The sequence below is a fragment of the Mandrillus leucophaeus genome, unplaced genomic scaffold (genome assembly GCF_000951045.1).
Source record: "Mandrillus leucophaeus isolate KB7577 unplaced genomic scaffold, Mleu.le_1.0 Scaffold719, whole genome shotgun sequence".
Classification (NCBI taxonomy): Eukaryota; Metazoa; Chordata; class Mammalia; order Primates; family Cercopithecidae; genus Mandrillus; species Mandrillus leucophaeus.
The window spans coordinates 1,631,296-1,652,627 of record NW_012107797.1 but is presented as its reverse complement, the minus strand read 5'-3'; the positions used below and the strand labels follow the sequence as shown (position 1 = coordinate 1,652,627).

The 21,332-nt window shown below is 45.7% G+C and overlaps 2 pseudogenes; one reads left to right on the top strand and one right to left on the bottom strand.

Moving 5' to 3' along the window:
• The window catches only part of LOC105528506, a 16,577-nt pseudogene extending 13,963 nt beyond the window's left edge, over positions 1 to 2,614 (top strand).
• A 4,044-nt stretch (positions 2,615 to 6,658) lies between these two features.
• Positions 6,659 to 7,829, bottom strand: LOC105528505 (annotated as a pseudogene).
• Between the last annotated feature and the right edge of the window lie 13,503 nt (positions 7,830 to 21,332).

Genomic DNA, 21,332 nt, shown 5'->3' with positions numbered 1-21,332 from the left:
GTGGGGGGTGTGCTGGGAGGTGGGGGTACAGGTGAGCATGGTGAGAGGCTCATACAGGTTTTCATGTGTGCACAGGGAAGCTCTAGTGCCGGCTGTGCCACTGACTCATGCGGTAGCCTCAGGCAACTCATGTCTTCTCTCTGGCCTGCCACCTGGGACTTTTAATTCTTGGGGTCCCATTCAATGCCATGGTTCTGTGGTTGTGGGGTGAAAGTAGAGAGTTGATCACCACAGCGGTCCTTTCTGTTCTTCGTTCATTCCTTTATCTACTGCCTCTGGTCATAGCATAACCCATGAGGAGCTGAAGAAGAAAAATGCTGAACTACAAGAAAAACTTCGACTTGTAGAATCTGAAAACTCTGAGATCCAGCTCAACGTAAAGGAGCTAAAAAGGAAGCTGAAGAGGGCCAAGCTCCTGCTGCCACAGGCAAGTGGCTGCAGCCCCGGAGGTTGCAGGATCCCCATCCGGCTGGGACCATGGTCTAGGGATCAAGCAGGATATGGGGAGGCTCCAGCCAAGAGCTGGAAAATTTGGGCCCTTGTTCTGGTCTTGCCATAGAATCCTCTAGAGTGTGCTAAAAATCTACAAAGTGGGGCCCTGCCTGGGGAATCACAATCTCAGAGTAGGGATTAACAAAATATTTTTTAAAGGATCACAGATGAAAACCATTGTTTGATAGATTACATTTATATGACTATCTCATGAGTCTGTTTCCTTCTGAGGTTCAAACCAACACTTTCACTGTTCCAGCAGCAGCTGCAGGAGGAGGCTGACCACCTGGGTAAGGAGCTGCAGAGTGTGTCCGCGAAGCTCCAAGCCCAGGTGGAAGAGAACCAGTTGTGGAACCGCCTGTACCAGCAACTTGAGGAGAAGATGTGGAGGAAGGAGGAGAAGATACGGGAGCAGGAGGAGAAGATACGGGAGCAGGAGGAGAAGATATGGGAGCAGGAGGAGAAGATGTGGAGGCAGGAGGAGAAGATGTGGAGGCAGGAGGAGATGATGCGGGAGAAGGAGATGATGCGGGAGCAGGAGGAGATGATGCGGGAGCAGGAGGATATGATGCGGGAGCAGGAGGAGAAGATGCGGGAGGAGGAGGAGAAGATGTGGAGGCAGGAGGAGGAGATGCACGAGCAGGAGGAGAAGATGTGGAGGCAGGAGGAGATGCACGAGGAGGAGGAGAAGATGAGGAGGCAGGAGGAGAAAATGCATGATCAGGAGGAGAAGATGAGGAGGCAGGAGGAGACGATGTGGGAGAAGGAGGAAAAGTTTCGGGAGCAGGAGGAGAAGATGCGAGAGAAAGAGGGGAAGATGCGGGAGCAGGAGTTGAGGCTGTGGCAGCAGGAGGAGAAGATGCAGGAGCAGGAGGTGAGGCTGCAGGAGCTGGAGGAGAGGCTGGTGGAGATGGGGTGGAAGGCGAGCTCTGGGGGGAGCAGGTGGAGGCGGGTGCAAACCCTGGAGATCATACAGAACGACCTCACCACAACTTAGCAGATGGTGGTTGGCTCCCTCTGCTTTTCCACCAGTCTGTGGCCTACAGTTTAAATGGTGGGAAGAAGGGTGTGAGATTTGAGGCTGGGGAGGGAGGCATGGGCCTCTAGGCAAGGGAGGCAGTGACTTAGGCCTGGAGGAAGGGGGAAGGGGCCAGGGGCCAGGGGCCTGGGCAGGTGACAGAGCCCCTCAGTGCCCTCACTACCCCATTTATGGGCCCAGAATCTGGAAGCCAGCCACTGCCTACCCTGACGCCTATCCTGCAGGTGGAGCTGACACTCAGAGGAAGAGGAGAGAGCCCCAGGAAGAGGGGGGACTGTTAGCAGTGTAGGATTGAGGAGTTGCAGGAGACTTTTAGAACAGCTGGTCATTATGCCGACCGGGTATCCGCACTAAGTTCGGCATAGATATGGCGACCTCCTGGGAGTAGGGGAACACCAGGGTTGCCTATGAATGGGGGAACTGGCCCAGGGCAGAAATGGAGCATGTCAGAACTCCTGTGTTGATTGGTAGTGGGACGGCACCTGGGCAACGTAGGGAGACGTTGGCTCTTCAAAAAAATAAAAGTAAAGAACAGCTGCTGATTTCCCTCTGGGGAGGGGCTGGCCCAGGGTTGCACAGTGAGGGTGGGGGCAGAGGTGGGCCCATTGTTACCTCCCTTGTTGGGTTGTCTGAGGAGCCCTCTGGCCACTCCCCACAGGAGATGCACTGGACAGGGAGGAGGTGGAGGAGGAGGAGGCACCTCAGCCCATGCCAAGCATCCCAGAGGAACTGGAGAGCCGGGAGGCCATGGTGAGCCTGACTCTTCCTACCCCAGCTTTGCTGTCTCCCTTGGTGGTCCCTCCCAGACCCCCTTACGCTCTTGGTTTCCCGCCTTCTGATTTCTCCGGACCCTCTAAGTCATGCAGCATCTCTGCGGGGGTGGGTGTGGAGGTGGGTGTGGGCACGGGTGTGGCAACTGAGCACCTTTCCCTCCAGGTGGAGCTGGTGTTTCCGCTTGTGAGCGACCGTAACCAGGGACGTGGCGGATTGCGGGCAGCTGCCCAGAACCCTGCCGAAGAGTCTGCACCAGGGACCCCGGTCCCTCAGGAGCTCGGGGCTGCCAACAAGCAGGGTGGTGAGTAGAGCCTTTGGGCGAGGGGGGCAGGCAGGAGCAGGGGAGGGCTCGCACGGTGCTCAGTTTCCTGCCTTTCTCCCTCCAAAGATCTCTACAGCAAGCCCTGCCTGCCATTCTTCTACCGCGCACATGACAAGAAGGCAAAAATAATAAACATCTAAAAGCCGGCAGCGAGGCCTAGAGAAGAGTCAGCTGCCATGTGACTGTTTAGAATATAGTCAGAACACAAACCTGGAAAAAAAAAAAAAGAAAAGAAAATTTATTTATTTTAAATTGTGGCAAAATACTGACCAGGCACGGTGGCTCACACCTTAATCCCAGCAATTTGGGAGGCTGAGATGAATGGATCACCTGAGGTCAGGAGTTCAAGACTAGCCTGGCCAATACAAAAATTAGCCGGGCATGGTGGCGCATGCCTGTAATCCCAGCTACTTGGGAGGCTGAGGCAGGAGAATCGCTTGAACCCGGGAGGCAGAGGTTGCAGTGAGCTGAGATTGTGCCACTGCACTCAAGCCTGGGTGACAGAGCGAGACTCCTTCTCAAAAAAAAAAAAAAAAAAAAAGTTTCTTGCTTATCTTCCTTACATGTGTGTTTCTATTGTCTTTGGGTTTTTTTGTTTTTTTTCTTGTTCTTTCTCATTTAGTCTTGTCTTGTCTTACGGCGTTGCTAGTAAACTTTTATCTGCCTCCAGAGAGTATTGACTTTGACTTTATGGCACACAATTGGAGTAAGGGCAGATCACCTTCATCTAGTTTGGGACTAAGCTGGTTTAAAGCAGGCTTTAGTTTTTGTGAGGGCTGGTCTATTTTTTATTCATTTGGACTCCTAGGGGTGACCCTTCCAGGATCCCCATCAAGGTCCCATCTCCTTACTGGGACCCAAATTCTTATTAGGTCATTTCAGCCCTGTGAGTGGCAAACACATTCAGCTAGGCTCTCCAGCCTCTTAGCTACCACTTCAGACTCAGTTTCTTAGCCTCTTAGCCCTCTACTGTTTACCTATCACCAAATGTGGGAAAAGCACTACATACTGTCAGGGTCACCTCCTAGGTCTGGTCACTCAAGTCCTGGCTTGAAGGTAATCGAAGGTCTCCAATTACCTTCAAATAGTTTTTCTTGGTGGGGGACACATTTTTGTCCAGGTTTTTTAACTGCTGTTGTGGGGAGGCTAATCTATAACAAGCTACTCTGCCTTCAGTGAAAACCTTCATGTCTTTTTTTTTTTTTTTTAAATGGAGTAGTCCCGCTGTTGCCCAGACTCTAATGCAGTGGCATGATCTCTGCTCACTGTAACCTCTGCCTCCTGGGTTCAAGCAATTCTCCTGCCTCAGCCTCCTGAGTAGCTGGGATTACAGGCGTGTGTCACCATATCTGGCTAATTTTTATATTTTTAATAGAGACAGGATTTAACCATGTTTTCCAGGCTGGTCTTGAGCTCCTGACTCAGGTGACCTACCCTCCTCAGCCTCCCAAAGTGCTAGGATTACAGGCGTGAGCCACTGCGTCTGGCCCATCTGTCTTTTTAAAAATGTTTTTAATTTGAGGTATAATTGACATTCAGTGAAAAGCACAGATCTGCTTTACATTTTGATGAGTTTGAACAAATGCATTACCCATGTTACCCACCTTCTTTGAAGATATAGAACATTCCTATCATCCAGAAGGTTCTCCTGTGCTTTAACTCTGTCCGGCACTCCCCCAGCAGCTGATGAATGTGCTGAGGACATTGGTACAGGATTCTGGCCTCCCCAGAGGAGCTGCTTTGAGAAGCCTGCTTGCCTTACCCAGCACTAAGTCCCTGCCTGCTCTCTCAAAATTTCCATCTTTAAACTGGTTGTACCTATAACCCTCCCTCATCAAGTCAATAGATAAACCCTGAAAAAAAAAAAAACCTCTTCCTGGCCCAGCAGCCCACAGCCTAATCTTTCCTGTATCCCCAACTATCAGACATGTCACTTGCCTGCTGGTTCACCTCACTAGGGTAGCAGCTGCACAGGAGCAGCTGGGCTCACCCATTCAGCAAGAAGCCAATAGCTGGGCAGTGACACTCAGACCCCAGCCTGGGAGAGCCTGGCTGAAAGCCCCCTTCTTTCTGGTCCGACTGTGGAGGGGCGGGGGGCGGAGCATAAACTCTACTGCCCTCCGCATCCTTCAGCTGTGCTTCCTCCTGGGAGACAGAGCTGTTCATTAATCTGGCCAAAGCCTTCTTGAGGGCTGTAGGTTTGACAGGCTGGGTGTGTGGGGGCCACCGTGCTAGAGAGAGGCTGGTGTGTCAGAAGGCAGCCACCTGGCCAGAGGAGGGTCAACCCCCTTGGTGTCCTCCTTCCCCTGGCTGGACATAGTGCCCTGCACTCTCCACATGTGACTGCTCCCCTCAGAGCCGCTTCCAGGGGAGGGGTTCTAACCCTGTGGGTGGGGACACTGTGTTAGTTTACACAGAGGGGCCATGGCTCCCTCTGACATCTCCAACTCAGAGGCAGTGGAGAGAAGATGAGAAATTCCCTGCACCTCCTCCCTCAGCACCCACCTCTGCACACATCCACATATGGAGACCCTGACGGTGGTCCCTGGGAGTGCGGCCATCTGCGCCTCCTTTCCATGCCTGCAGCAGCCATGCCCACTCTCCAGACCCTCACCCTCGTGGCTCAGTAGGGGCTGCACTGCCCTGGGTCCTGCCCCTACACCTGGACCTCTGTACCCATCAGTTCCCCCAGTCTGGTTCTTATTTCCCCCAACAAGTAGGGAGCCGGTAAGGTCACCTGCTGAGCAAGCTGGGGGAGAGAGTAGGATGTGGCTGGGAGGATGAGGAGGAGAAGCTTATGGTCGTGCTGGAGACTCAGCTGAGCAGAGTCTATGCAGGCCCATTGGCTGCCTAGCCAGTGGTGATCCTGCTCCCACCCTCATTTCTTTTTTGTTAACAAAACCATGGCTTCATTAAATATTGGAAACCTATAAACCTCATGGACCCTTCTCCAGCCTCACCGCCATGCATTGGTGAGTCTAAATCAACTCTAGTCATTTCATTCCTCTGGACACTGATTGCCTGGGGCTTGGGCATGAGCTGCCTCTTCACCTGAGCCTGAGCCACAGGTGTCCTCTGCACCTACCAACTGATGCACTGGGCCAGGGAGAGCTCCGTCTCGATGGAGATGAGCTGTGAGGAGCTGGTGACTGGGCAGATCAGGTTGTTGTAATGAGTTTTGTTCAGAGGGTCGTCCATCAGCTTCTGCTCGGCATGGGCCACATGGCAGTCCCCTGGCTAAACACACAGACATGCTGGGCCCTTGTGCAACTGTCCCCCACTGCAGCTGACAGCTATGAAGCGGGAGCCGAGAGGGCCAGGGAGCACAGGAACCCCAAGGGCTGGCTGAAGCAGTGAAGGCGCTGGCGGGCCTGGCTCTCCCTGGGGACTTCAAATGACATTCGTGACAGAGCTCAGCTACCTCCTCTCATGCCACACCTCTTCCTCCTCCTCCTCCTTCGATCAATGAACAGCATCCCACGGTCTACACATCTGATACAAAACTGGGTGTCTCTTCCCGACTCCTCCCTCAGTTCATCCAAGTGGCCACCAAGTCCTGTCTGTCCTCCCATCTCCACAGCTACAGCCATGACCCTGCCTCCCTCGCCCTGTCCACCTTCTGTTCTCTCCACCCACACTCTGCCCCCACCATCCATGTGCCGTACAGTGGCAGACTGGTCTTTCTACAGCACACTGAACTAGCGCCCTTCCCTGCCCACACCTCTCAGAGCTGGAGGTGGAGTTGAAACCCATGGTTTGACATTCAGAGCTCCTTCCCCCTCAGCACTGGCTTATCCAAAGTGCTCACAGTGCGAGGCAGGAGCCCCTGACTCAAATGTGGGTGTGGTGCAGAACTGGGTCTGAGGTGGTGCTTTCCCTAAGAAGAGACAGGACTGAGATGCGGAGCTTTTCTGGGTTCAGAGTTAGACCCACAGAGTGCAAGGTTTCTCTGAGACACCAAATGGAGGGTCCAGCTGGCAGCTGGCTCCTGGTCTGGAGCTTCAAGGAGAGGTGTCAGCTCTGAGCCACATTCAATAGCCAGCTGAAATGCAGCCTCCTGCAGGGAGTCCCTGGAGCTTCCACAGCCTCAGATCTGCCCCTCTGCATACCCCATATCTCTTGCCGAGTGGCGTTTGGGTCTTCATGTCATCTCCCTCCCTTGTCTGGGAGTAAAGGTGAGGTGCAGGGACTTGAGCTTGTGTACTCTGGTGTCTTAAGGGAGAATGTGTCAAGTAGAGTGGAGGCGGCTTGGAAAGAGGGAGACTCAGAGGAGAGTGAAGGACACTGACCAGGCGAGCCTGGGAGCAGGAAAAGAGATGAGCGTGAGCAGAGGAAACTGCTGGGGCAGGGGAGTGGATGGGAGGATCAGGGAATGAGGGGGCTGGAGAGGTGGGGTTGGGGATGCTGGCGAGGGGCTTCCTGGCTCGCCAGGCTCAGGAGTCGGTTACATCCCCCCACAAGGACCAGCTCACCTGGTCGCCCCAAAGCCCTCCCTCTGTGGGTGGGACCAGAGGGCCCAGAACATGGATTACCCAATTGAGCAGGACTGAGGCAGACTCAGGTGGTGCTGGGCTGGACTCCTGGCTGTGGGGAGCAGCCGCCACCGTGCCTACTGCATCCACTTTCCAACTTGCTGCCCATCTGAGCAGATGCAATATTGGGCACCTTGTGAAACATGCTCCTAGCGCACCTCTTGCCTGCTGTCCCTCCTGCAGAGTGCCTGGGCACTCCAGAGGGGACATGACCTTCCTGTGGAGGCTTGGCCTAGAATCTGAGTCCTGCCTCGCATACCTGGGGCTGCTACCCCAGAGGCCAGCTGCTTGAGTACCCTGGAAGCCTGTCTGTAGCCCAGGCTACAGCTGGGTCCATCCCACAGCCCTTCTTTAGTGCATCTATTTGGACTGACTGCTCATTTCATAGAGAGGGGTGTGTCTTGCCCCAGCCCATTTGGCATGTCTAAGGCAGCTGTGGGGACAGAATCTGCAGCTCCCAGACCCCAGCCCTGCAATAGTAGGAGAGGCTGGACCCACATCTCTGAAGTCCCACCAGGCTGGTGCGAGCGGGCTCCTGAGTCCAGGGCTGCTCTGCAGGCTGTGGGGCTCATGCACCAGCTCTGAACCCACCTGATGTGCTCAGGTTGCTCACCTTTGGGCCTGTCCTGCCTCTCAGGCATTCGGCTGACCCTGAGGTCCTCTCCCTCATCTTGACCACCAGCTACGGGCTCTGACTTAGAGGTTCCCAGAACCTTAGACCATTTGGCCCTCCCCCCATTTCTTAGCTGAGGAAACTGAGACCAGAGAGGGAAGCAACTTTCTCAAGGACCCCCAGCAAGTAGAGGCAGAACCGGGTCTAGGAGCCTCTTCTCGACAGAGGTTCTCCCTGTCCACCTGCCTTGGCCTCCCTAAGAGAGATCACAGGCATGGGCCACTGTGCCTGGTCTAGTGCTTTTTTTTTTTTTTTTTTTTTTTAAACCGAAAAAACGACGAAACCTCAGGAGCAAAAGTTGACACACAAATACATTTTATTGAGAATATTTTTGTGTGGACCTTAAACAGAAGGAAAATTAGTCTGCATTTTGGTGTATCCAGCCTAAATGGTGACTGATATTAAAATGAAATTATCCTTAGGATTTGCAATCTTAGAGAAAACTTTTTCATTTTTATTTTTTTGGGTTACAAATTGTCTTCATTTACATTTGAGAACAGTGAGTCACAGAGGGATTAAGTAACTTATTCAAGATCTCACAAGTCTTTGATTTGAACCCAATCTTTTAACTCTGAGAATTCAGTCACTCTTATTTGGAAAAACTTTTTAACTGATATGGATCCTCTAATTTGGGCTTCCTATTATTCATTATTAGTCAGAAGTTTTGCAAGCAGGCAGAATTCATTTTGCCAATTACAGAATTTTCCCTCAGTTGCAGTCAAGGTTCATAAAACTATAACTATTTATCTTAATTATCAATTTTTTTTGAGATGGGTTCACGCCCTTCTCCTGCCTCAGTCTCTCAAGTAGCTGGGATTACAGGCACCTGCCACCATGCTCGGCTAATTTTTTTTTTTTTTAATTTTTAGTAGAGACGGGGTTTCACCGTGTTAGCCAGGGTGGTCTCGATCTCCTGACCTTGTGATCCACCCGCTTCGGCCTCCCAAAGTGCTGGGATTACAAGAAATTTTTTTTTTTTTGACACAAGATCTTACTCTGTTGCTCAGACTGGAATCCAGTGGCACAGTAATAGCTCATTGGAGCTTTGAACTCCTGGGCTCAAGGGATTCTCTGCCTCAGCCTCCCAAGTGTCTGGGACTACAAGTGCATACCATCACCCTGGCTAATTTTGTTAAAAAAAGTTTGTAGAGATAGGGTCTTGCTATGTTGCCCAGGCTGATCTCAAACTCCTGGCCTCAAGCAATCCTTCTGCCTTTTCCTCCCAAAGTGCTGAGATTACAGGTGTCAGCCATTGCACCTGGCCAAAACTATAACTTTATATATATACACACACACACACATACACACACACGTGTATATCTGTTTAATATCAAAGATGCAAATTAATACTTTCTTTGAGTGAGCATATTAAAAATGCAGAAAATATTGAAGTAGTTTTTTATTTTAAATAAATTGTATTCTGTATATTTAAGGTATACAACATGATTTTATGGGATATATATAGATGGTTAAAAGATTACTGCAGTGAAGCAAATTAACGTACCCTTCAACTCACATAGTTACCCATTTTCTTTCTGTTTTGGTGGCAAGAGGAGCTTAAAATCTCATTTAGTGTGAATCCCAAATACAGCACAATTTTATTACCTATATTTCTCATGTTGTACATTATATTTCTAGACTTGTTCATCCTACATATCTGCTACTTTGTATCCTCTGAGCTACATCTCTCCATTTTCTCACTTGCCCCCCAAGTAATTTCTTAAAGTGTCTCATATAAGAGGGCAGTAGCTTTCAGCTTAAACTTTTTCTCTGCATATATTTAAGTCAATTTCCTTGAGGTATGCTTTTCTCTTCAGAATAGATGTAGGTGTACCACTTTGATGTTGACACTAATTTACACAGAACTTATCTTCTGCACATCTGTCTCTATCTCCATCTGTGTCTCCATCTTTGTATCTATCTATCTATCTATCTATCTATCTATCTATCTATCTATCTATCTATCTACCTAAAGCAAATTCATGCCCTTCTCCTATTTATGGAATCGAGACCACAGACAGAGATGAGGGAAGGAATTTGGCAGGAATGGGGATGTGTATTATCTGTGGCATAAGGAAACTTTACAGAACTAGGGTCAAAAGTATACTTTCTAGTTCTTTCCCACGGCTTTTCACTTTGATGTAGTCCTTGTCAGGCAACTGAAGTTTTATTTAAGTTCCCTGATTCTGAGAACATGAAGGTATAGTATTCAAGTTTGGTCCCTTGAAACTAAAAATTTTGTGAAAAATTTGTCATGCAATACGTGGCCTTTTGTATCTGGCTTCTGTCACTTTGCTTAATGTTTTCAAGGTGCATTCATGTTGTGGAGTGGACCTGCACTCATTCCTCTTTTTTTTTTTTTTTTTTTTTTGCCAAATTGTATGATACACAGGTGTTCCTCAACTTAGCTGTGTCCTGATAAACCCATCTTAAGTTGAAAATATCATAAGTTGAAAATGGATTTACTACCTTGATAAATCTATCCTAAAGCCAAAGAATCTCATGTTGAACCATCGTAAGTTGGAGACAATCTGAATGACATTTCTGTTGTCCATTCATTGGCTGACAGACATTAGGTTGTTTCCACGGTTTACTCCTTATTTCTCATACCTGAAATGTCCTTCTTCCCTCCCTTATTGTCTCATGTTTAAGTCATTTAAGACTCAGCTCAAAAGTCACCTCCACAAAACCTTCCTTGATACCTCTTTCCTCCTCAACTCACTTGGATCTTTTGCATTTATTTATTGATTTATTAGACAGAGTCTCACTCTGTCGCCCAGGCTGGAGTGCAGTGGTGTGATCTCAGCTGACTGCAACCTCTGCCTCTGAGGTTAAAGTGATTCTCAAGCCTCAGCCTTCCAAGTGGCTGGGACTACAGGTGCGTGCCACCATGTCTGGCTAATTTCTTTTGTGTGTATATATATATTTTTTGTTTGTTTTTGTTTTGAGATGGAATCTCGCTCTGTTGCCCAGGCTGGAGTGCAGTAGTGCGATCACAGCTCACTGCAACCTCTGCCTCCCAGGTGCAAACAATTCCCCTGCCTTAGCCTCCTGAGTAGCTAGGATTACAGGCACCCGCCACCACACCCAGCTAATTTTTGTATTTTTAGTAGAGATGGGGTTTCACCATGTTGGTCAGGCTGGTCTTGAACTTCTGACCTTGTGATCCACTGGCCTCAGGCTCCCAAATTGCTGCGATAACAGGTGTGAGCCACCACGCCCAGATTTTTTTTTTTTTTTTTGGTAGAGACAGACTTTCTCTATGTTGGCCAGACTGGTCTCGAACTACTCCTGGCCTCAAGCCACCCTCCCACCTTCACCTCCCGAAGTGCTGGGATTATAGGCATGAGCCACTGTGCCTGGCTTGCATTTAATGTTAATTATGAAATATTTTGAACTCAGAACAAAGGGCATGCTCAACACCTATGTACCCACCACAAAATATTAACATTTTGCCATATTTGCTTCTGATCTTATTTTTTTAAAGAAATCAAAAGTCTTAATACATTTCTTTCCCTTCGTTCCCAGAAGTGTGACAATTATCCTTAAAGCTGAAATGTATCATTCCCATGCTTGTGTTTTATACTTTCCTAGTACAGGTTAGCTGTGTCCTCTGCTCGGGGGCTCACCAAGCTGAATCAAGGGACTCACAGTCCTCTTGCAAGTTCATTCAGGTTGTTGGCAGAATTTAGTTCCTTGCGATTGTGGGACTGAGGGCCCGTTTTCTCACCGGCTGCTGGCCAGAGGTTGCTCTCAGCTACTTAAAGGCTCATGTCCCAGCCCGTGACACTCTCACAGAATGGCAGCTGACTTCTTCAAAAGCATCAGGAGAATCTTGCTCTAGTCTGCCACATAACCTAGTCACAGCAGCGGCTATCCCACTATTTTCACAGATCCTGGTCACATTCAAGGGGAGGGAACTCTTCTGACTGTGTACACCAGGAGGCAGGAATTTTTCTTTTCTTTCTTTCTTTTCTTCTTCTTTTTCTTTTTTCTTTCTTTCTTTCTTTTTTTTTTTTTAAAGTCTTTTATCCCTAAAAGAGGCAGGAATTTTGAGAGGCAGGAATGTTTTCCCCAACAGAGATAGGTTTGTTTAGAGTAATGTCCTACAAACGAAACAAAACAAAACAAAACACCAAACAAACAAAACCCCATAAAGTCTTTTTTCCCTAAAAGAGGCAGGAATTTTGAGAGCTATCAGAATTCTACCTGCCACAGCCCAGAAATCGGCATTTTTCCCAAGTCTCTAGCGATTGTGTTTCTGATGGCTCACACTGCTTTATTCCATTTTTAAAGAGTATTTTATTGAAAAGCATTAGGGTTATGGTTTAAAAAATCTTTTCCCTAATAGAGATGGGTTTGTTTAATGTCCTACTTTTGACTGAATAGCTGAGATTCACCTTAATGTAAAGATATTTTATAGCCTTATTAATTTGGGTTCCTTTAAAAATGGTATCAAGCAGTGTTTCTCAAAGTGTGTTCTGTTAGCCACCTATATTGGAGAGTTGGGAGGAGAGAGTCTTTATCTTGAATCTAAGGGAAAAAATCTAAAATACTTTTTATGATGAAGAACAGCTTCATAGCTCCCTAAAAAATGTGCATGTATATAAAGAAATTTGCTGTCACTGACCTCTGCACCTACAAAATCCAGTCCTGGGGACAGGCATTCTTACTGTTTGCTGAGGGACGATGATTTACAGATTCCAGAATATCTCAGTGTGAATTTTGGTGAGAATCACTGCACTGAAAAGAATGGCAGTATTGCAGTTATACATGGGGGTTTTGGTACTTTGTGTTTATATAGTGACTCTGAATTTAAAGGTATGCAATGTCTTCTTTTTTGAAAGGATATTATTGACACTGGCAAAATAATGCAAACTTTGCTCTCCTTGGTCAGGCAGTACAACCCAAAGATGGTCAAAGTCGCAAGGTATGTATGACATTTTGACATATAATATTTTTCTCATTTGAAGGAGGATGAAGAGATTACTTCTTCGTAAGGATAAATGTTTTCAACTGTCATTTTGTCTTTAAGAAGTAATATAATCTCATCTAAATCTTAAGATATAATCTTTTAAATAATTTTGTCGTGTGTTAATAAAGCTCATAATTACAGTCACTTCCTTGCCTAATATTAACATGTGTTTTTTCAATATGCTAATTATATCAGTTTGTCCTGAGTAGCATGGCAGAGGATTTTGGGCCCCCTTAAAAAAGTAAGAAGGATTCCAAAGGGGCTGAGGAAGTGATAGGAAGGGGTGGGCCCTGAAGATCTGGACCTCCTGGAATTGAGTGATGGATGCTGCATCTTCTTTGTGTCTATAATGAAATGTTATAATGCCTGCTTCCTTTTTTACTACGTCAGCCTCACCTCCTCACCTTCCCTGTGCTGTTTGACCTTTGCTTTTATAGTTCTACCTGGGTTTATTTCTCATTTTAGTTCCATCTCTCCACAACTCTGGAGTGGCACTGTTATTCTCACTTTACACATAAGGATACTGAGGCATAGGGAATTGCCCAAAGGCACAGAGTTAGTCAGCTATAGAGAAGACATCTGAACCCAAGAAACCTGGCTCAGAGTTTATGCTTTTACTACTTTAAGTTTTTAATAGAATGACATCAAACAAACTTTTAAGAATGTGGTATTTTTCTTTTACAATAGCATTAAAAAAATTTAAGTCTCAGATCAAATGGGCAGTTTTATGTGGGGGTCAGGTAGTGATCTAACTTTTATTTTTTTCCTGAGTGATTGACAGGTTTTTATAAACCCCTTTAATCACAGTATGTGTCAAACATCTTTGAATCAGAATAAGCCTTTAATGAGCCATGTGTCTGCAATTTGACTGTATGAGCTTTTCTAATATCCAGTTCTAGAGTTTCTCAGTGAGTTTTTCTTTTAAATAGATTTGGGACGGGCACTATGAGAGTATAAGAGATGTGTTAAAGGACACTAAGTAGTACCCTGTGAAATGGCAAAAACTGCAATCACTTTTGCACCAACGTAATAGAAACTTATCAGTGCACTTGCTTATTTTTCTACCTGCTCTTTAGGGTTTTCAATGTCAACCTACCGTGGCATAGACTTTAATCCTCTGGGTACTCTTTTGTTTTTCTTTCCTGGTATATGCGGTGGAATTGAGACAGACTGGTTTGTGAGAGAGAGAGCTTGTGTTGCCACAGGTCAAATGTGACATGCTCAAAAACTACTCAGGTCATTTGTTGATGCAAGTTATCTGTTCGCCATAGTTTTGTAGCACCGATCTTGCATACATTTCATGTATCTTCCATGAACTCCACGTCAGTGCTGCTTATAGGATACTCAGAGAGAAATTCAACACTAAGAAATAAGATTGTTGGCCAGATGTGGTGGTTCACGCCTGTGATCCCAGCACTTTGGGAGGCCAAGGCGGGCAGATCACAAGGTCGGGAGATCGAGACCATCCTGGCTAACACGGTGAAACCCCATCTCTACTAAAAATACAAAAAAAATTGGCCGGGTGTGGTAGCGGGCACGTGTAGTCCCAGCTACTCGGGAGGCTGAGGCAGGAGAATGGCATGAACCCGGGAGGCAGAGCTTGCAGTGAGCTGAGATCGCACCACTGCACTCCAGCCTGGGTGGCAGAGCGAGACTCCATCTCAAAAAAAAAAAAAAAAAAAAAAAAAAGATTGTCGGGTAAGGTTGACTTTTGGAGAGTCACAAATCTTGTAATGTCTAAGATTTGTAATGTCTCCCTGCTGAGAATTAGTTGTGACGTCCTTGGAGGTGATATCGCCTCTGTTGAGAATAAGTGGCCTACTGTGATCAGACCACTGCACTCCAGCCTGGGCCACAGAGCGAGACCCTGTCTCAAAAAAAAAGAAAAGAAAAGGAAAGAAAATGCATGGCCTAGATGACTTCTAAGGTTCTTCCCACCCAGTTACTGTTTTCCTGTTCTAGGCAGAGCAGTAAAGTGAGAAAGACATGGAGAGGGGAGTTTAGTCTGGCATTTCACTGCCAGTTAACCTGAGAAACTCTTCCATATTTAATCTCTCTGAACGTATTTGCTCATCTTTAAAGGGGAATGATTGTTAACATCTTTTTCTCAGGGAAACTATGTGAGTCAAAGAGATCATATATTTGAAAATCTTTTTAACTGCAAACACTGTTTCACTTTGGCTACAATGTGATCTCATTGTAGTGAGCAGCCAGCTAACTGCTTAATTGTGCCTTTAGAATGTAGGGAAGATAACAAGATTATTAGCATATTATATATGTATCTTGTTCTGGAACTGTAAATATACTCTTTCTTTTTGTTTTTTACAGAACTATGAGTGAAACATACCATAAAATTCACTCTTTTAAAGTTGTCCCATCCAGTGGTTTTTGATATAGTCAGACTTGTGCATCTACTACCACCATTTCATTTTAGAACTTTTCATCATCCCCAAAAGAAACCCTGTACCCATTAGCAGTCATTCTCCCTTCTCCCAGCCCCTGGCAACTACTAATCTACTTTCTACAGAACATCTGTACAGATTTGTGTATTGAGGGAATTCTGCATAAATGGACTCATGCAATATCCTGTCTTCTTTCACTTAGCTTAGTGTTTTCAAGGTTCATCCAGGTTGGAGCGTGTATCAGTACTTCATCCCTTGTTTTGACTAAATAATATTTCATTGTATGACTATATCCCGTTTTGTTTATCCATCTGTTGGTGAACATTTGGGTTTCTACCTGTTGGCTCTTATAAACAATGTTGATTTGAATGTCTGTGTACAAGTTCGAATACCTGTTTTCAGGAGTATATAATTGCTAGGTCATATGGTAACTCTATGTTTAACATTTTGAGGAATTGCCAGACTGTTTAACAAGGTATACGTACTATTTTACACCAGTAATGTCTGAGGGTTCCCATATCTCCACATCCTTGACAACACTTGTTACTGTCTTTTTTATTATAGCCATCCTAGTGGCTGTGATGGGGTATCTCCTTGTGGTTTTGACTTGTGTTTCTCTGATGACTAATGATGGTGAACATGTTTCCATCTGCTTATTGGTCATTTGCATATATCCTCTTAGTAGTGGTTACCCATTTACAGGATGGAAAATGCTTCAGATGCAACTCTAGTCATGCCTTAGAGATGGAGCTTTATTAAACATTCAGATCTGAAGGCCTACAAGGTACTGAGTTCTCCTGAACTCCTCATACAGATTGCACTGAGTTTAGTGAACCTTTTCTGGAGCATTCCTGAGTTCAGGTAGAGGGAAAGGTTTTGGCTGGGATTGGCTCATTACGTTCTTTCTAAATGGAAAAGGAATTGAAGTGTCTGCTCTATCCATTTACTGGAAGAGTCACGAGGGACATGATTAGATGATCCCTGGGAGCCTACGGCTTAGGTCAGTGGTTCTCTACTTAGGCTGCACATTGGAATCACCTGAGAGTTAAAAACAAAAACCAGGATATCCTATGCCTGCCTCTCATCTCCAGCAATTCTAATGTGATTGGTCAGGGCTGTGGCTTGGGCAGCCTGTGTCTCATCTCCAGCAATTCTGATGTGATTGGTGGGCTTTGGCCTGGGTAGCCTGCAGCTCATCTCCAGCAATTCTGATGTGATTGGTCAGGGCTGTGGCCTGGGTAGCCTGCGTCTCATCTCCAGCAATTCTGATGTGATTGGTCAGGTTGTGACCTGGGTAGCCTGCGTCTCATCTCCAGCAGTTCTGATGTGATTGGTCGGGGCTGTGGCCTGGGTAGCCTGTGTCTCATCTCCAGCAATTCTGATGTGATTGGTTGGGGCTGTGGCCTGGGTAGCCTGTGTCTCATCTCCAGCAATTCTGATGTGATTGGTCGGGTTGTGGCCTGGGTAGCCTGTGTCTCATCTCCAGCAATTCTGATGTGATTGGTCAGTGCTGTGGCCTGGGTAGCCTGGGTTGTGTTTTTTTAATGGTGCCAGGTGATTCTGATGTGCTGTCCAGGTTGAGAATCACTTTAGACCCTTTCCAGCTCTTTAAACACATGTATTTATCTAGGAAGGTATGAAAGTGTAAGTTTTCTTGCGACTGCCTTTAACATCTGTAAAGGCTTTCAAAGCACCTTCCATAACCTGTTTTAATGGCTGAACATTTTTCAACAGGCAGCATTTGGGTTATAATATTAGCTTTTGGTAGACTTGACTTATACCTCCTGCAGCTTTTGCTCTCAAAAATAAATACTGGTTCTTTAGGCACACTGGTTGTTTTAGCCTAAAGTTTCTCTTTGTAAGCCAGTTATTAAAAGTTGTGATGCAGCCAGGGCGAAGTGGCAAACACCTGTAGTCCCAGCTACTCGGAGGACTGAGGTGGGGGAATCGCTAGAGCCCAAGAAGTCAAGGCTGCAGTGAGCTGTGATTACAGCACCGCACGGCAGCCTGGGTCACAGAGCGAGACTCGTCTCTTTAAAAACAGAGAATGTGATGAAAGGTGATGCTCGCCTCTCCCACACCCTTTTACAGAGGCTGCAGTGAGCCAAGATCGCACCGCTGCACTCCAACCTGGGTGACAGAGCAAGACTGTCGCAAAAACACAAAAAACAAAACAAAACAAAACCCAAAAAACTACATATTAAGACAAGAAACAAATTAAACTAATGGTACAGACTACTGCTTTGTTTTCAGAAGATACCCTCCCCAAAAGTTACTGGTCTAAAATACAGTAGTACTATCTCTGTTTAGTAAGAACCTGGCAACATAACAGTGTTCTTATATGTAAAATGCTGTTCTTGCCTTCCATTTCAGAATATACTGTTTAAATGTGAATGTCTGGCTTTTCATTTTATAGCATGTTTGTGTCATTAGTGAAACTGGAAAAGCAAAATACAAAACAAGCCTCAGTTGAGAGTTCAAGTTGAGTCTGGAAACCTCTGGAGTCCTATGGACATCACCAGTAAAATTATCAATGTTCTAGTTCTGTGGCCATCTGCTTAGTAGAGCTTTTTGCATGTATCTTCTAAGAACTGTATCTGTTTTGTACTTTAGAAATGTCAGTTGCTGCATTCCTAAAGTGTTTATTTGCACTATGAGCCTATAGACTATCAATTCCCTTTGGGTGGATTGTGGTTTAACTTGTAAATGAAAAAAAATCTCTTAAACCACACCACTGTTGAGTGAAACATTGAAATCGTATCCATAAGAAATAAGGAGAAGATATATTAGTTTTATAATTGGTATTTTAATTATTATATATGCAGGAAAGAACACAGGTGAGTGAATATTGTTAATTTTACCACTGTGTGTTTAGAAAAGTAAGAAGCAGTCCATTTTCACATCAAGGACAGCATCTGAGAAGTTTTATTCTGTCTAATAAGCCTATGTCCCCAAAATATTTTAGTAGTGTTTCAGTAGTGTCGCCTGTAGTTTCCAACTTGTTCAGATTATTACTGGTGAATCTTTGTCAGCAGTTCCTTTGAAAAGCAAATCAATAAATTCCCAAAACTTTACCACTTTTTGAATCCTTCAATTTAAAGATCCTTAAAATAAGGTCTGTCTCTTTAAAAGAAACTATGCAGTTATCATTTCTCTACAAATTAATGCAGTATAGTTTTCTGTTGGTTCCATTTTCCTTGTTTGTTAAATTTTAGTAGCTAGTTTAATTGTAATCTTAATGATTATGTGGTAGAATGGGTTGGTGGAGCTACAAAACTTCCTACCTACTTCAGAGACATTACATTTCAGACACATGGTACACTTTATATTTCATTTTACTATGCTGTAATAACATGGCTTTCTTTTGGAATTCTGTTCAGTTTTTCAGACTGTAGTCTCAACTACATCTCAACAGACTGTTCTCAGATATGTCCTATTACCTTCTTTGTGTAATAGGTGCTTTGTTGACCAAGAACAATGACAACAACACCTTTTGTTTTCTGGGAGCAGGAGAAAAGTTTTAAGCCAAAACTCTTAATTGCTTATCTGCTCCATGTGAGGTATGAACTGGCAACCTTGTGAGCCATCTAGCTTACACACATTCTTTAAAAAGTTTGCTGGAGGCCAGGCACAGTGGCCCATACCTGTAGTCCCAGCACTTTGGGAGGCCAGGGTGGGGGATCGCTTGAGCTCAGGAGTTTAAGAGCAGCCTGGGCAACTTGGTGAAACATGGTGGGTGGTCCAAGGGAAGGGGAAATTTTTCAAACCTGAGCTGCCCAAGCTCAGCATGAATTGGAGTGGGCTGCTAACTCAGGCTGGCAGAGGCAGCCAGGAACCATGCAAATCTGCAATCCCTTCTGCCAGGTCTGTCCCAGCAGGTGTCACTAAAAGGCAGTGCTGTGTGCTTCTGTCACTGTGGCAGCCTTGACAAGGAAGGGAAGGAGACCCAGTGCTGAACTCCAAGCAGAGATGGGGCTTTTCTCTCTGCATATTTTCCCTCCTCTCCCAGCCTGCATTTGCAATAACATATTCATTTATATTTGTATTATCAGACAAAAATGGCTGTAAACAGCTGTTACACACCATGTTAGCTCCTATTTACATTCCTAACTGAACAATGTCTAAAGAGGTACTTAAACTGCATAAAACACAGATGATCTTATGACCAACTGCTTAGCGGAAGAAAAAACTTCAAATTGCAAGAGGAGTCCCTCCAAATACAGAAAGGACCAGTATTTTAAGAGAGATGTTAACTAAAATGTGGCAATGTAGGAGCAGAGCAGGAAGAACCTTTAAGTCCAAAACTTACAACAAGTCAATTTCATAATGAGTTTCCTTGGTCCTTTCACAACAAGCTTTGGCATCTGTTTTCTGTACAATGGAGGTAACAACAGTAGCTATTTCAGAGCAGGAAAAGGCTTAGAGCAGTGCTGGAATATGATCTTGGCTATATAAAGTTTCGCTATTTGCGTATTGTAACAAATGTACAATGTATTTTTTATTGGTAGTCAATAACAGATTTCTTTTGGAAAAGTAGCAGCCTCCTGTCCAGAGAACACCTGCAGTTCCCAAGTGAACATTGGTGTCTGCTAACCTTTGCCTCTATTTCTCTCAATAAGGAACAGTACTGTCAAGCTGTTCCTTGATTTAGCAATTTTATTTACTTTCTTCTTCTTTCTTTCCCCTTTCTGTTTTTGAGAGAGAGTCCCTCTCTGTCACCCAGTCTGGAGTGCAGCAGCACCATCATAGCTCACTGCTAACTGGATGCCCAGGCTCAAGCAATCCTCCTACATCAGCCTTCAGAGTAGCTGTGACTACCTGCGCAGCCCACCGGGCCCAGCTAATCTTTGTGGTTTTTGTTTGGTTTTTCCGTTCTGGGTTTCACCTGGTGCGATGGCTCATGCCTGCAATCCCAGCACCCCAGGAGGCCGAGGCGGGCGGATCACCCAAGGTCAGGAGTTTGAGATCAACCTGACCAACATGGAGAAACCCTGTCTCCTCCAAAAAACAAAAATAAAAATACAAAATTAGCTGACCATGGTGGCTCACACCTGCAATCCCAGCCACTTGGGAGGCTGAGGCAGAAGGATCACTTAAACCCGGAAAGTGGAGGTTGCAGTGAGCCAAGATCATCCCATTGCACTCCAGCCTGGGCAACAAAACCGAAACTCCGTCTCAAAAAAAAAAAAAAAAAAAAACACACACACACACAAAATCATGTTTCATGACGTTGCTCAGGCCGGTCTTGAACTCCCAGGCTCAAGTGATTTGCCACACTTGGCAGTCCAAGATCCTGGGATGTCACTGTAAAGGTTCATTTTATGTGCCAACTTGACTGGGCCACAGGTGCTCAGATTAAACATTGTTTCTGGTGTGTTTGTGAGTGTTTCCAGATGACATTAGCCTTTGAGTCAGTGGATTCAGTAACGTAGATGGCCCCATGGAGATGGGCATCATCCAACCCGGTGAGGGCTTAAGTAGAACAAAAGGAGGAAGGGAGAATTCACCCCTTTCTGCCTCTGTTTGTGTGCTGGGACATCTCATCTCATCTTCTCCTCCCCTGGGACTGGGATGGACACCATCAGCTCTCCTGGTTCTCAGGCCTTCTGACTTGGACAGAATTAAATCACCAGTTTTCCTGAGTCTTCCAGTTTCCAGATGACAGCTTCTTGCCTTCATAATCATGTAAGCCACGACCCCATAATAAATCTCTATTTTTTTATTATACTTTAAGTTCTAGGGTACATATGCACAACGTGCAGGTTTGTTACGTATGTATATGTGCCATGTTGGTGTGCTGCACCCGTTAACTTGTCATTTACATTAGGTATATCTCCTAATGCTATCCCTCCCCCTTCCACCCACCCCATGACAAGCCCCAGTGTGTGATGTTACCCGCCGTGTGTCCAGGTGTTCTCATTGTTCAATTCCCACCTGTGAGTGAGACTATGAGGTGTTTGATTTTCTGTCCTTGCAATAGTTTGCTCAGAATGATGGTTTCCAGCTTCATCGATGTCCCTACAAAGGACATGAACTCATTCTTTTTTAGGGCTGTGTAGTATTTCATGGTGTATATGTGCCACATTTTCTTAATCCAATCTATCACCGATGGACATTTGGGTT